Raw genomic sequence first — 14,211 nt, forward strand, 5'->3', positions numbered from 1 at the left:
GGGGTTGTGGAGAGCTGTGCTAGTGACCTATTATCCTCTATGGTGGGGTGTTGTGGACATGCTCTGTGGCCTCAGTAGGGGTTGTGGAGAGCTGTGCTAGTGACCTATTATCCTCTATGGTGGGGTGTTGTGGACATGCTCTGTGGCCTCAGTAGGGTTTGTGGAGAGCTGTGCTAATGGCCTATTATCCTCTATGGTGGGGTGTTGTGGACATGCTCTGTGGCCTCAGTAGGGGTTGTGGAGAGCTGTGCTAGTGACCTATTATCCTCTATGGTGGGGTGTTGTGGGCATGCTCTGTGGCCTCAGTAGGGTTTGTGGAGAGCTGTGCTAATGGCCTATTATCCTCTATGGTGGGGTGTTGTGGACATGCTCTGTGGCCTCAGTAGGGGTTGTGGAGAGCTGTGCTAATGACCTATTATCCTCTATGGTGGGGTGTTGTGGACATGCTCTGTGGCCTCAGTAGGGTTTGTGGAGAGCTGTGCTAATGGCCTATTATCCTCTATGGTGGGGTGTTGTGGACATGCTCTGTGGCCTCAGTAGGGGTTGTGGAGAGCTGTGCTAGTGACCTATTATCCTCTATGGTGGGGTGTTGTGGGCATGCTCTGTGGCCACAGTAGGGGTTGTGGAGAGCTGTGCTAATGGCCTATTATCCTCTATGGTGGGGTGTTGTGGGCATGCTCTGTGGCCTCAGTAGGGGTTGTGGAGAGCTGTGCTAATGACCTATTATCCTCTATGGTGGGGTGTTGTGGACATGCTCTGTGGCCACAGTAGGGGTTGTGGAGAGCTGTGCTAATGGCCTATTATCCTCTATGGCGGGGTGTTGTGGACATGCTCTGTGGCCTCAGTAGGGGTTGTGGAGAGCTGTGCTAATGACCTATTATCCTCTATGGTGGGGTGTTGTGGACATGCTTTGTGGCCTCAGTAGGGGTTGTGGAGAGCTGTGCTAATGGCCTATTATCCTCTATGGCGGGGTGTTGTGGACATGCTCTGTGGCCTCAGTAGGGGTTGTGGAGAGCTGTGCTAATGACCTATTATCCTCTATGGTGGGGTGTTGTGGACATGCTTTGTGGCCTCAGTAGGGGTTGTGGAGAGCTGAGCTAATGGCCTATTATCCTCTATGGTGGGGTGTTGTGGACATGCTCTGTGGCCTCAGTAGGGGTTGTGGAGAGCTGTGCTAATGGCCTATTATCCTCTATGGCGGGGTGTTGTGGACATGCTCTGTGGCCTCAGTAGGGGTTGTGGAGAGCTGTGCTAATGGCCTGTTATCCTCTATGGTGGGGTGTTGTGGACATGCTCTGTGGCCTCAGTAGGGGTTGTGGAGAGCTGTGCTAATGGCCTATTATCCTCTATGGTGCGGTGTTGTGGACATGCTCTGTGGCCTCAGTAGGGGTTGTGGAGAGCTGTGCTAATGGCCTATTATCCTCTATGGTGCGGTGTTGTGGACATGCTCTGTGGCCTCAGTAGGGGTTGTGGAGAGCTGTGCTAATGGCCTATTATCCTCTATGGTGGGGTGTTGTGGACATGCTCTGTGGCCTCAGTAGGGGTTGTGGAGAGCTGTGCTAGTGACCTATTATCCTCTATGGTGGGGTGTTGTGGACATGCTCTGTGGCCTCAGTAGGGTTTGTGGAGAGCTGTGCTAATGGCCTATTATCCTCTATGGTGGGGTGTTGTGGACATGCTCTGTGGCCTCAGTAGGGGTTGTGGAGAGCTGTGCTAATGGCCTATTATCCTCTATGGTGGGGTGTTGTGGACATGCTCTGTGGCCTCAGTAGGGGTTGTGGAGAGCTGTGCTAATGACCTATTATCCTCTATGGTGGGGTGTTGTGGACATGCTCTGTGGCCTCAGTAGGGTTTGTGGAGAGCTGTGCTAATGGCCTATTATCCTCTATGGTGGGGTGTTGTGGACATGCTCTGTGGCCTCAGTAGGGGTTGTGGAGAGCTGTGCTAGTGACCTATTATCCTCTATGGTGGGGTGTTGTGGGCATGCTCTGTGGCCACAGTAGGGGTTGTGGAGAGCTGTGCTAATGGCCTATTATCCTCTATGGTGGGGTGTTGTGGGCATGCTCTGTGGCCTCAGTAGGGGTTGTGGAGAGCTGTGCTAATGACCTATTATCCTCTATGGTGGGGTGTTGTGGACATGCTCTGTGGCCACAGTAGGGGTTGTGGAGAGCTGTGCTAATGGCCTATTATCCTCTATGGCGGGGTGTTGTGGACATGCTCTGTGGCCTCAGTAGGGGTTGTGGAGAGCTGTGCTAATGACCTATTATCCTCTATGGTGGGGTGTTGTGGACATGCTTTGTGGCCTCAGTAGGGGTTGTGGAGAGCTGTGCTAATGGCCTATTATCCTCTATGGCGGGGTGTTGTGGACATGCTCTGTGGCCTCAGTAGGGGTTGTGGAGAGCTGTGCTAATGACCTATTATCCTCTATGGTGGGGTGTTGTGGACATGCTTTGTGGCCTCAGTAGGGGTTGTGGAGAGCTGAGCTAATGGCCTATTATCCTCTATGGTGGGGTGTTGTGGACATGCTCTGTGGCCTCAGTAGGGGTTGTGGAGAGCTGTGCTAATGGCCTATTATCCTCTATGGCGGGGTGTTGTGGACATGCTCTGTGGCCTCAGTAGGGGTTGTGGAGAGCTGTGCTAATGGCCTGTTATCCTCTATGGTGGGGTGTTGTGGACATGCTCTGTGGCCTCAGTAGGGGTTGTGGAGAGCTGTGCTAATGGCCTATTATCCTCTATGGTGGGGTGTTGTGGACATGCTCTGTGGCCTCAGTAGGGGTTGTGGAGAGCTGTGCTAATGGCCTATTGCCCATAACACCCCACCAGAGAAGATATCTTGGAGTTCACCACTTCTGGGGTAGCACTAATGACAATTCATTGGATAGTTCTGTTAATCTTCCTGGAAATGCAGAACAGTATCCAATCAGCGTGAGACCGTGTATAGACACAAGTCAGCTTCACCGATGTAGCAATGAGATTTTAATTTACTTTATTTCCAGGAGGAGTTACAGGGGAAGAAATAATCACTCCCCCAGATCTGTTATTTCATAAGACGACAAGTGTTTACTAACCCTGTCAGAAGAGCCGGCGCTCATCCTCCATTACACAGTATCCTGTTGGCTCAGATTTATCATCACTTTCATAATTTCAGCAAACAAAACTCAAATATCACATCTCAGTCTGCAGAAACCTGGGGTCTGTACATGCAACATGTGACTGATGAGCAACGTATGTGTGCAGCTCAACTAACCTGGTATATGGTGTCTGACTGCACCAGCAGAATAGTGAGTGCAGCTCTGGAGTATAATACAGGATGTAACTCAGGATCAGTAATGTATGTATGTACACAGTGACTGCACCAGCAGAATAGTGAGTGCAGCTCTGGGGTATAATACAGGTTGTAACTCAGGATCAGTAATGTATGTACACAGTGACTGCACCAGCAGAATAGTGAGTGCAGCTCTGGGGTATAATACAGGTTGTAACTCAGGATCAGTAATGTAATGTATGTACACAGTGACTGCACCAGCAGAATAGTGAGTGCAGCTCTGGGGTATAATACAGGTTGTAACTCAGGATCAGTAATGTAATGTATGTACACAGTGACTGCACCAGCAGAATAGTGAGTGCAGCTCTGGGGTATAATACAGGATGTAACTCAGGATCAGTAATGTAATGTATGCACACAGTGACTGCACCAGCAGAATAGTGAGCGCAGCTCTGGGGTATAATACAGGATGTAACTCAGGATCAGTAATGTAATGTATGTACACAGTGACTGCACCAGCAGAATAGTGAGTGCAGCTCTGGGGTATAATACAGGTTGTAACTCAGGATCAGTAATGTAATGTATGTACACAGTGACTGCACCAGCAGAATAGTGAGTGCAGCTCTGGGGTATAATACAGGATGTAACTCAGGATCAGTAATGTAATGTATGCACACAGTGACTGCACCAGCAGAATAGTGAGTGCAGCTCTGGAGTATAATACAGGATGTAACTCAGGATCAGTAATGTAATGTATGTACACAGTGACTGCACCAGCAGAATAGTGAGTGCAGCTCTGGGGTATAATACAGGATGTAACTCAGGATCAGTAATGTAATGTATGCACACAGTGACTGCACCAGCAGAATAGTGAGTGCAGCTCTGGAGTATAATACAGGATGTAACTCAGGATCAGTAATGTTATGTCTGTACACAGTGACTGCACCAGCAGAATAGTGAGTGCAGCTCTGGGGTATAATACAGGATGTAACTCAGGATCAGTAATGTAATGTCTGTACACAGTGACTGCACCAGCAGAATAGTGCGTGCAGCTCTGGGGTATAATACAGGATGTAACTCAGGATCAGTAATGTAATGTATGTACACAGTGACTGCACCAGCAGAATAGTGAGTGCAGCTCTGGAGTATAATACAGGATATAACTCAGGATCAGTAATGTAATGTATGTACACAGTGACTGCACCAGCAGAATAGTGAGTGCAGCTCTGGGGTATAATACAGGATATAACTCACGATCAGTAATGTAATGTATGTACACAGTGACTGCACCAGCAGAATAGTGAGTGCAGCTCTGGAGTATAATACAGGATGTAACTCAGGATCAGTAATGTATGTACACAGTGACTGCACCAGCAGAATAGTGAGTGCAGCTCTGGTGTATAATACAGGAGGTAACTCAGGATCAGTAATGTAATGTATGTATGCAGTGACTGCACCAGCAGAATAGTGAGTGCAGCTCTGGGGTATAATGCAGGATGTAACTCAGGATCAGTAATGTAATGTATGTACACAGTGACTGCACCAGCAGAATAGTGAGTGCAGCTCTGGGGTATAATACAGGATATAACTCAGGATCAGTAATGTATGTGCACAGTGACTGCACCAGCAGAATAGTGAGTGCAGCTCTGGAGTATAATACAGGATGTAACTCAGGATCAGTAATGTAATGTATGTACACAGTGACTGCACCAGCAGAATAGTGAGTGCAGCTCTGGGGTATAATACAGGATGTAACTCCGGATCAGTAATGTAATGTATGTGCACAATGACTGCACCAGCAGAATAGTGGGTGCAGCTCTGGGGTATAATACAGGAGGTAACTCAGGATCAGTAATGTATGTACACAGTGACTGCACCAGCAGAATAGTGAGTGCAGCTCTGGGGTATAATACAGGAGGTAACTCAGGATCAGTAATGTAATGTATGTACACAGTGACTGCACCAGCAGAATAGTGAGTGCAGCTCTGGGGTATAATACAGGATGTAACTCAGGATCAGTAATGTAATGTATGTACACAGTGACTGCACCAGCAGAATAGTGAGTGCAGCTCTGGAGTATAATACTGGATGTAACTCAGGATCAGTAATGTATGTACACAGTGGCTGCACCAGCAGAATAGTGAGTGCAGCTCTGGAGTATAATACAGGATGTAACTCAGGATCAGTAATGTAATGTATGTACACAGTGACTGCACCAGCAGAATAGTGAATGCAGCTCTGGAGTATAATACTGGATGTAACTCAGGATCAGTAATGTATGTACACAGTGGCTGCACCAGCAGAATAGTGAGTGCAGCTCTGGAGTATAATACAGGATGTAACTCAGGATCAGTAATGTAATGTATGTACACAGTGACTGCACCAGCAGAATAGTGAGTTCAGCTCTGGCGTATAATACAGGATGTATCTCAGGATCAGTAATGTAATGTATGTACACAGTGACTGCACCAGCAGAATAGTGAGTGCAGCTCTGGAGGATGACACTGGATATATCTCTTGTTGCTTATATGTGTTCTGTGATTTCAGCTGTTGTTGGTCACGCATATATAGGGCTTGCCGCTCACACTTGCGCTGCATTTTTCTTGCTGGCCTTTTCCTTGTGTGACGCGCTGGTCTGGTGGATGCGGATTTGTCCTTGGGGCGGTGGAGATCCTGCGATGCTGACATTCGGGTTTATCGCTGGTAGTAAAGTTTATCTTCTGTATCTGAGATGACTGTCCGTTCAGTGCAGTAATGAGCCGAGACGCCGCGTTAATAATGGTCCAGAAACGTATCCGGATTCCGTCATTAGGACGCTTTATGTCGCATTAGACCCGCGTATATTATTGTTTCCATATTGCTGGATTTATTGAGCCATAAGTGGCCGTTCTGTTCATCTGGAGCTGCAGTGTCCGCCGTGCTGTTTCCTTTTCATCAATACTAATATATTTCTGCGATCTTGTGACCTCCTGCCCCTCGTTACTTTCTGCTGCTTTGTATTTGTGTCACTCCTTATTGCAGACTTGGCATTGTAGTCATGAACCAGGAGGCTCAGGCTGAGCAGGACAGTAGGTTGCTATTTGGACACACTCTTGGATGTGATGTTTGGTCAGTGGCATTCTGAACATTGTGGACTGAGGGGATCAGGAGCGGCATTTCTGGGATGAGTGTGGGACAGTCGCACAGGTCATGAATAGGATGGACACTGATGGGGGCTGCTCAGGGACAAAAGGGAGGGATCACTGCAAATCTCTGGCATCCTCCATAGCAGATGGGGCATAGCGATCATGTCCCCCCTTCAGGACCCCCACATACCCAAATAAAACATGGAAACCCTAAAAAGCATTGATGATACTTAAGTGATGATTAGATGCGGGTGATCGGCACAGCATAGCGCCACATTCCTCCCCAACCAATCACAGAGCAGCTTCTTCTCTTCGTAGCATTCGATTGGTCGAGCAGTAAAAGATTTTCCTGTTTTTCAACTTTACAAAACTTTTTGAAATCCAGATGAAGTGCAAAGAATGGCCGCTCCGTATGTCACCTGATGATACATTGTTTACTCAGATCTAATGTTAGCTTTCCAGTACTCCATTACCGCCTGTGCACACATTGTATTGTGGAATTTTCCATAATAACTTGCTGCAATCATTAGTAGCCCTGATATTGGCTGGGCGCCTAAATATGGCTTTGTGGGTGGCTGGGGGCGTCATGGGTGGGTCACGGTATGATTCACATTGTGTCCAGTGTTACTGATTGTACAGTCACACGACCTGATATTACACAGGCTCCATAGGGGGATCACAGAGGACTCTATATTCAGTCACATGTGGGGGGCCGTATAGTCATATGACCTGGAATTACATAGGGCCCCTGGGGGGGTGCCGTATATAGTCACATGACCTGATATTGCATAGGGCCCCTGTCGGGGGGCTATCTATGGTAACATGACCTTGTATTACATAGGGCTCCTGTGGGATGCTATATATAGTCACATGACCTTGTATTACATAGGGCCCCTGGGGGGGGGCCCGTATATAGTCACATGACCTGATAATACATAGGGCCCCTGTCGGGGGGCCGAATATGGTCACATGACCTGATTTTGTTCAGGTCCCCACTGGGCACCTTACAGACTGTATATTGGAGCCTTGTGCCTTTCGGGTTGAGAATTCGAAGCTGCCGCATCCATTTTCACTCCTCGGTTGGAGTTTGGACGCTGACTTGGCTTTTTGACATTGGAAGCGGATGTAAAGCAAACACGAGAGGCCGCGGCGAGATCCAGCACAAGAATGTGAGGCATTTACAGCTCAGAGACTGCAGCACAATGTCACATTCCTTGTACGCGGCTCATGTTTTGTAATACAGGCCGACCACTGGGGACACGGGCAGTAAAGGGCCCCTGTAGGGAACAGTGTATGGGCCCAATATCGATAAAGGCAATAAATGTCTGATAGACTCGTGTCTATGTCCGGAACGGGGTCCTGGCGGTTGTCGGGTACGGGGAGGTGGCTGCTCGGCGCTCTTCCATCCGTTCTTATCTAGGGTACAATCGTGTGACCACGTGTTAGATAAGTCTATTAATCATTTATGGCACAAGCCTCAATTAGCCATAAATGTCCCGGATGGGAACAGTCCTTTATCTTTGTGGGACCTTTGTATAGGATGACACCTGTGCAGATTCACATCACACCTGGGCGATGAAGGATGCGTACGGCAGCGGCGTTTCCACCCATGAATTTAGTGATACAGCGACCCATATAAGTTAGAGGAACATCCTTTATTGTCCAAATACTGTATACATGTGATAATCGCTCCCCTCCAGATCGCAGCCGGGAACATGTAAATAAAGTCCCGTGCCGCCGGCACTTTCACCCCCCCGTAAGGTTCCCGGGTGGTACTGTGGTTGTCCACGTCTCTGGCTCTAGTATGTGTATGTCCACAGCACATTCAGCTCTGATACAGGTGAAATCCAACACAAGACCTGACCCACCAGAACCTAAATGAAAATCGTGGTCATGGGCCACTTGTAAGTCCCGGACTGGAGGGAGTGTTCCGTCCCACTACCACCTTCCAGATCTTCCAAAAATATAAGCCCAGGACAGGTTTTCCTAAAATACCTTAATCCAGTCCACACTCACTTTATTTTGTGTGGTAACCCCAGGTCTCCAGCGGTTTGTGTGTCCCTCAGCAGATTCTTGGGGGATCCAGAACGGCCTCGCTTATGATTCCTCTCACTAGTCCGATCAGCTCGACCCCTTCCCAACTTTTTCCCCGCATTGTAATGTATCCACCAAGATATTATCAAAGGAGAAAATTCCAAGAATAGTCGGTGCATTGTGACTGGCGCCAGTTCTTTCCTGGTCAACATTTTGACCACATTTGGCCTGGATGGGCATGATCCCCCCCGCCCCATATTTACATTGTCACCACAGAAATGAAACTTACGGTCTTTTTACTTTTTAACTTTTCCAGTAGAAATCAATCAGTTCTCTCCGAACGTTCCGCTTATTCATCAGGGAATTCCAGGAGTGAAATTGGCAATTATTCGTGTAGGACTCCCACCATCTACCCCCTGATTGAGGATTGTGCTCGTCAGCTGATAGATGGGGGGCACTGGGGTCACCTGGTGGGAGGACTGGAGGGGGAGGGCAGATTTGTAATAGAAATTAATTTTGTGAAAGTGGAATTTACACTGTAAGGGTGTGTTTCCACGGGTCGGAATCCTTCAGGATTTGCTGTGGATTGGATGCTCCGTACAGCCGCAGGGTCCAATCCGCAGCGTCCAGATGTTACAGCATAGTGGAGGGGATTTCATGAAATCCTGTCTCCACTATGCGTGCACGGCCGTATCCGGCGGACCTGTGTAACCGGACATGCGGCACCTCTTTATAGACCGCAGCCTGTCTATTTATCTTGCAGAGACACTCCGTCTATGAATAGGATGCAGTGATTCAATGAACACATGCGGAATCACCACGCGCACAAAAGGGGGAGGTGCTTTGGGCGGAGTGGAGTGTCCACTGCGTTCCAGGGACTATGCCTCGTAGAAACATACCCTTAGGCTATGTGCCAACATATGCAGAAATTTCCTGAGAAAAACCGGACTCCTTCCCAGGAAATCTGCAGGGTTTTTTTGCGGATTTTTCGCGTTTTTTTCCGGCGATCCTAATACAATGAAATCCGCAGATTTTCTGCAAAATTAATGAACATGCTGCGGTTTTTTTTTTGCGGAAAAAAGGATCTTGGGCACTAATTGCGGATTTCATTCTAATAATAGGATGCTTAATGTATGCGTTTAAGCGTTTTTGCAGGGGAAAAACGCTAAAAAAAGCGAGAAATCCTAAACATGTGAACACGAAGGGTTGTCATTCCGTGCCCCTTCTATATGGCGGCTGAGAGGGTCCCGTGCTCTTTCCATATTATGGCGGCTGAGAGGGTCCCGTGCTCTTTCCATATTATGGCGGCTAAGAGGGTCCCGTGCTCTTTCCATATTATGGCGGCTGAGAGGGTCCCGTGCTCTTTCCATATTATGGCGGCTGAGAGGGTCCCGTGCTCTTTCCATATTATGGCGGCTGAGAGGGCCCCGTGCTCTTTCCATATTATGGCGGCTGAGAGGGTCCCGTGCTCTTTCCATATTATGGCGGCTGAGAGGGTCCCGTGCTCTTTCCATATTATGGCGGCTGAGAGGGTCCCGTGCTCTTTCCATATTATGGCGGCTGAGAGGGTCCCGTGCTCTTTCCATATTATGGCGGCTGAGAGGGTACCGTGCTCTTTCCATATTATGGCGGCTGAGAGGGTCCCGTGCTCTTTCCATATTATGGCGGCTGAGAGGGTCCCGTGCTCTTTCCATATTATGGCGGCTGAGAGGGTCCCGTGCTCTTTCCATATTATGGCGGCTGAGAGGGTCCCGTGCTCTTTCCATATTATGGCGGCTGAGAGGGTCCCGTGCTCTTTCCATGTTATGGCGGCTGAGAGGGTCCCGTGCTCTTTCCATGTTATGGCGGCTGAGAGGGTCCCGTGCTCTCTCCATATTATGGCGGCTGAGAGGGTCCCGTGCTCTTTCCATATTATGGCGGCTGAGAGGATCCCGTGCTCTTTCCATATTATGGCGGCTGAGAGGGTCCCGTGCTCTTTCCATATTATGGCGGCTGAGAGGGTCCCGTGCTCTTTCCATATTATGGCGGCTGAGAGGGTCCCGTGCTCTTTCCATATTATGGCGGCTGAGAGGGTCCCGTGCTCTTTCCATGTTATGGCGGCTGAGAGGGTCCCGTGCTCTTTCCATGTTATGGCGGCTGAGAGGGTCCCGTGCTCTTTCCATGTTATGGCGGCTGAGAGGGTCCCGTGCTCTTTCCATTTTATGGCGGCTGAGAGGGTCCCGTGCTCTTTCCATATTATGGCGGCTGAGAGGGTCCCGTGCTCTTTCCATATTATGGCGGCTGAGAGGGTCCCGTGCTCTTTCCATATTATGGCGGCTGAGAGGGTCCCGTGCTCTTTCCATATTATGGCGGCTGAGAGGGTCCCGTGCTCTTTCCATGTTATGGCGGCTGAGAGGGTCCCGTGCTCTTTCCATGTTATGGCGGCTGAGAGGGTCCCGTGCTCTTTCCATGTTATGGCGGCTGAGAGGGTCCCGTGCTCTTTCCATATTATGGCGGCTGAGAGGGTCCCGTGCTCTTTCCATATTATGGCGGCTGAGAGGGTCCCGTGCTCTTTCCATATTATGGCGGCTGAGAGGGTACCGTGCGCTTTCCATATTATGGCGGCTGAGAGGGTACCGTGCTCTTTCCATATTATGGCGGCTGAGAGGGTCCCGTGCTCTTTCCATATTATGGCGGCTGAGAGGGTACCGTGCTCTTTCCATATTATGGCGGCTGAGAGGGTACCGTGCTCTTTCCATATTATGGCGGCTGAGAGGGTCCCGTGCTCTTTCCATATTATGGCGGCTGAGAGGGTCCCGTGCTCTTTCCATATTATGGCGGCTGAGAGGGTCCCGTGCTCTTTCCATATTATGGCGGCTGAGAGGGTCCCGTGCTCTTTCCATAGTATGGCGGCTGAGAGGGTCCCGTGCTCTTTCCATATTATGGCGGCTGAGAGGGTCCCGTGCTCTTTCCATATTATGGCGGCTGAGAGGGTCCCGTGCTCTTTCCATATTATGGCGGCTGAGAGGGTCCCGTGCTCTTTCCATATTATGGCGGCTGAGAGGGTCCCGTGCTCTTTCCATATTATGGCGGCTGAGAGGGTCCCGTGCTCTTTCCATATTATGGCGGCTGAGAGGGTCCCGTGCTCTTTCCATATTATGGCGGCTGAGAGGGTCCCGTGCTCTTTCCATATTATGGAGCCTGAGAGGGTCCCGTGCTCTTTCCATATTATGGAGCCTGAGAGGGTCCCGTGCTCTTTCCATATTATGGCGGCTGAGAGGGTCCCGTGCTCTTTCCATATTATGGCGGCTGAGAGGGTCCCGTGCTCTCTCCATATTATGGCGGCTGAGAGGGTCCCGTGCTCTCTCCATATTATGGCGGCTGAGAGGGTCCCGTGCTCTTTCCATATTATGGAGCCTGAGAGGGTCCCGTGCTCTTTCCATATTATGGCGGTTGAGAGGGTCCCGTGCTCTTTCCATATTACGGCGGCTGAGAGGGTCCCGTGCTCTTTCCATATTACGGCGGCTGAGAGGGTCCCGTGCTCTTTCCATATTACGGCGGCTGAGAGGGTCCCGTGCTCTTTCCATATTACGGCGGCTGAGAGGGTCCCGTGCTCTTTCCATATTACGGCGGCTGAGAGGGTCCCGTGCTCTTTCCATATTATGGAGCCTGAGAGGGTCCCGTGCTCTTTCCATATTATGGAGCCTGAGAGGGTCCCGTGCTCTTTCCATATTATGGAGCCTGAGAGGGTCCCGTGCTCTTTCCATATTACGGCGGCTGAGAGGGTCCCGTGCTCTTTCCATATTACGGCGGCTGAGAGGGTCCCGTGCTCTTTCCATATTACGGCGGCTGAGAGGGTCCCGTGCTCTTTCCATATTACGGCGGCTGAGAGGGTCCCGTGCTCTTTCCATATTACGGCGGCTGAGAGGGTCCCGTGCTCTTTCCATATTACGGCGGCTGAGAGGGTCCCGTGCTCTTTCCATATTACGGCGGCTGAGAGGGTCCCGTGCTCTTTCCATATTACGGCGGCTGAGAGGATCCCGTGCTCTTTCCATATTATGGCGGCTGAGAGGGTCCCGTGCTCTTTCCATATTATGGCGGCTGAGAGGGTCCCGTGCTCTTTCCATATTACGGCGGCTGAGAGGGTCCCGTGCTCTTTCCATATTACGGCGGCTGAGAGGGTCCCGTGCTCTTTCCATATTACGGCGGCTGAGAGGGTCCCGTGCTCTTTCCATATTATGGCGGCTGAGAGGATCCCGTGCTCTTTCCATATTATGGCGGCTGAGAGGGTCCCGTGCTCTTTCCATATTATGGCGGCTGAGAGGGTCCCGTGCTCTTTCCATATTATGGCGGCTGAGAGGGTCCCGTGCTCTTTCCATATTATGGCGGCTGAGAGGGTACCGTGCTCTTTCCATATTATGGCGGCTGAGAGGGTCCCGTGCTCTTTCCATATTATGGCGGCTGAGAGGGTCCCGTGCTCTTTCCATATTATGGCGGCTGAGAGGGTCCCGTGCTCTTTCCATATTATGGCGGCTGAGAGGGTCCCGTGCTCTTTCCATATTATGGCGGCTGAGAGGGTCCCGTGCTCTTTCCATATTATGGCGGCTGAGAGGGTCCCGTGCTCTTTCCATATTATGGCGGCTGAGAGGGTCCCGTGCTCTTTCCATATTATGGCGGCTGAGAGGGTACCGTGCTCTTTCCATATTATGGCGGCTGAGAGGGTCCCGTGCTCTTTCCATATTATGGCGGCTGAGAGGGTCCCGTGCTCTTTCCATATTATGGCGGCTGAGAGGGTCCCGTGCTCTTTCCATATTATGGCGGCTGAGAGGGTCCCGTGCTCTTTCCATATTATGGCGACTGAGAGGGTCCCGTGCTCTTTCCATATTATGGCGGCTGAGAGGGTCCCGTGCTCTTTATGCCTGTATATACCGCAGAGCTGAGACGCTTCTGTCTATTACACACGTCTGATGTGACCGCTGTGTCCTGGGAGAGCGGAGCAGCGGGTTGTGACAAGCCGCAGCACCAGCATGAACATTACAGGTGGAAATTGGTATAACTAGATGACAGAAGAACCATTCTAGTGACTTTCATAAAGAAACGGCTCAAGAAATCTGCTACATGGAGCGACGCCGTATTTCTCGGACTATTACATGCGTTTTAAAAAAATAATCAGCATGTGCAGCAGTAAAGGCACCGCTAATTAATACTTGGTTGCACACCCTTTGGCATTGATGACAGCCTCCAAACATTTCTTGTAGCCATCTATAAGCCTCCTGCACCTCTCGGCTGGTATTTTGTCCCATTCTTCTTTTGCAGTTTGTTGAAGCTCTTGAATGTTTGCAGGGTTCTTTTTCCCAATGGCAGATTTCAGTTCACACCAACGATTTTCAGTGCGATTGAGGTCAGGACTCATTGATGGATATTTTAAAACAGTCTATTCTTTCTTTGTCAACCATTCCTGTGTACTTTGGGTCATTGTCTTGCTGAAGCACCCATGATCTTCCACTCAAACCAAGATTTCTTACACTGGGTAGGACATTTCACTCTAAAATATCTTGATAATTTTCTGATATCATGATTTCTGTGATACCGTCAAGGCCTCCAGTATCAGACGCAGCAAAGCAACCCCACAGCGTTATGGATCCTCCATCATGCGTAACTGTTGGTTTGGTGTTCTTTTCTTATAAGCTTCATTGCGCCGTCTGTAAACAAACTATTGCTTTGCGTTGCCAAAAAGCTCTATTTCTGTTTCATCTGTCCACCGAACATTTTCCCAGAAGGACTGTGGTTTGTCAAGGTGCTCTTTGG

The 14,211-nt window shown here is 49.8% G+C and overlaps 1 protein-coding gene across 6 annotated transcripts in view; it reads left to right on the forward strand.

Annotated features, from left to right (window-relative positions):
- Window positions 1–14,211, forward strand: part of FCHSD2 (FCH and double SH3 domains 2) — a 231,382-nt gene that overhangs the window by 106,900 nt on the left and 110,271 nt on the right. The gene's annotated exons all lie outside the window — the stretch shown is intronic.

This window comes from Dendrobates tinctorius, unplaced genomic scaffold, assembly GCF_039654945.1.
Source record: "Dendrobates tinctorius isolate UK_male_01 unplaced genomic scaffold, ASM3965494v1 ptg000157l, whole genome shotgun sequence".
In the NCBI taxonomy this organism is placed as follows: Eukaryota; Metazoa; Chordata; class Amphibia; order Anura; family Dendrobatidae; genus Dendrobates; species Dendrobates tinctorius.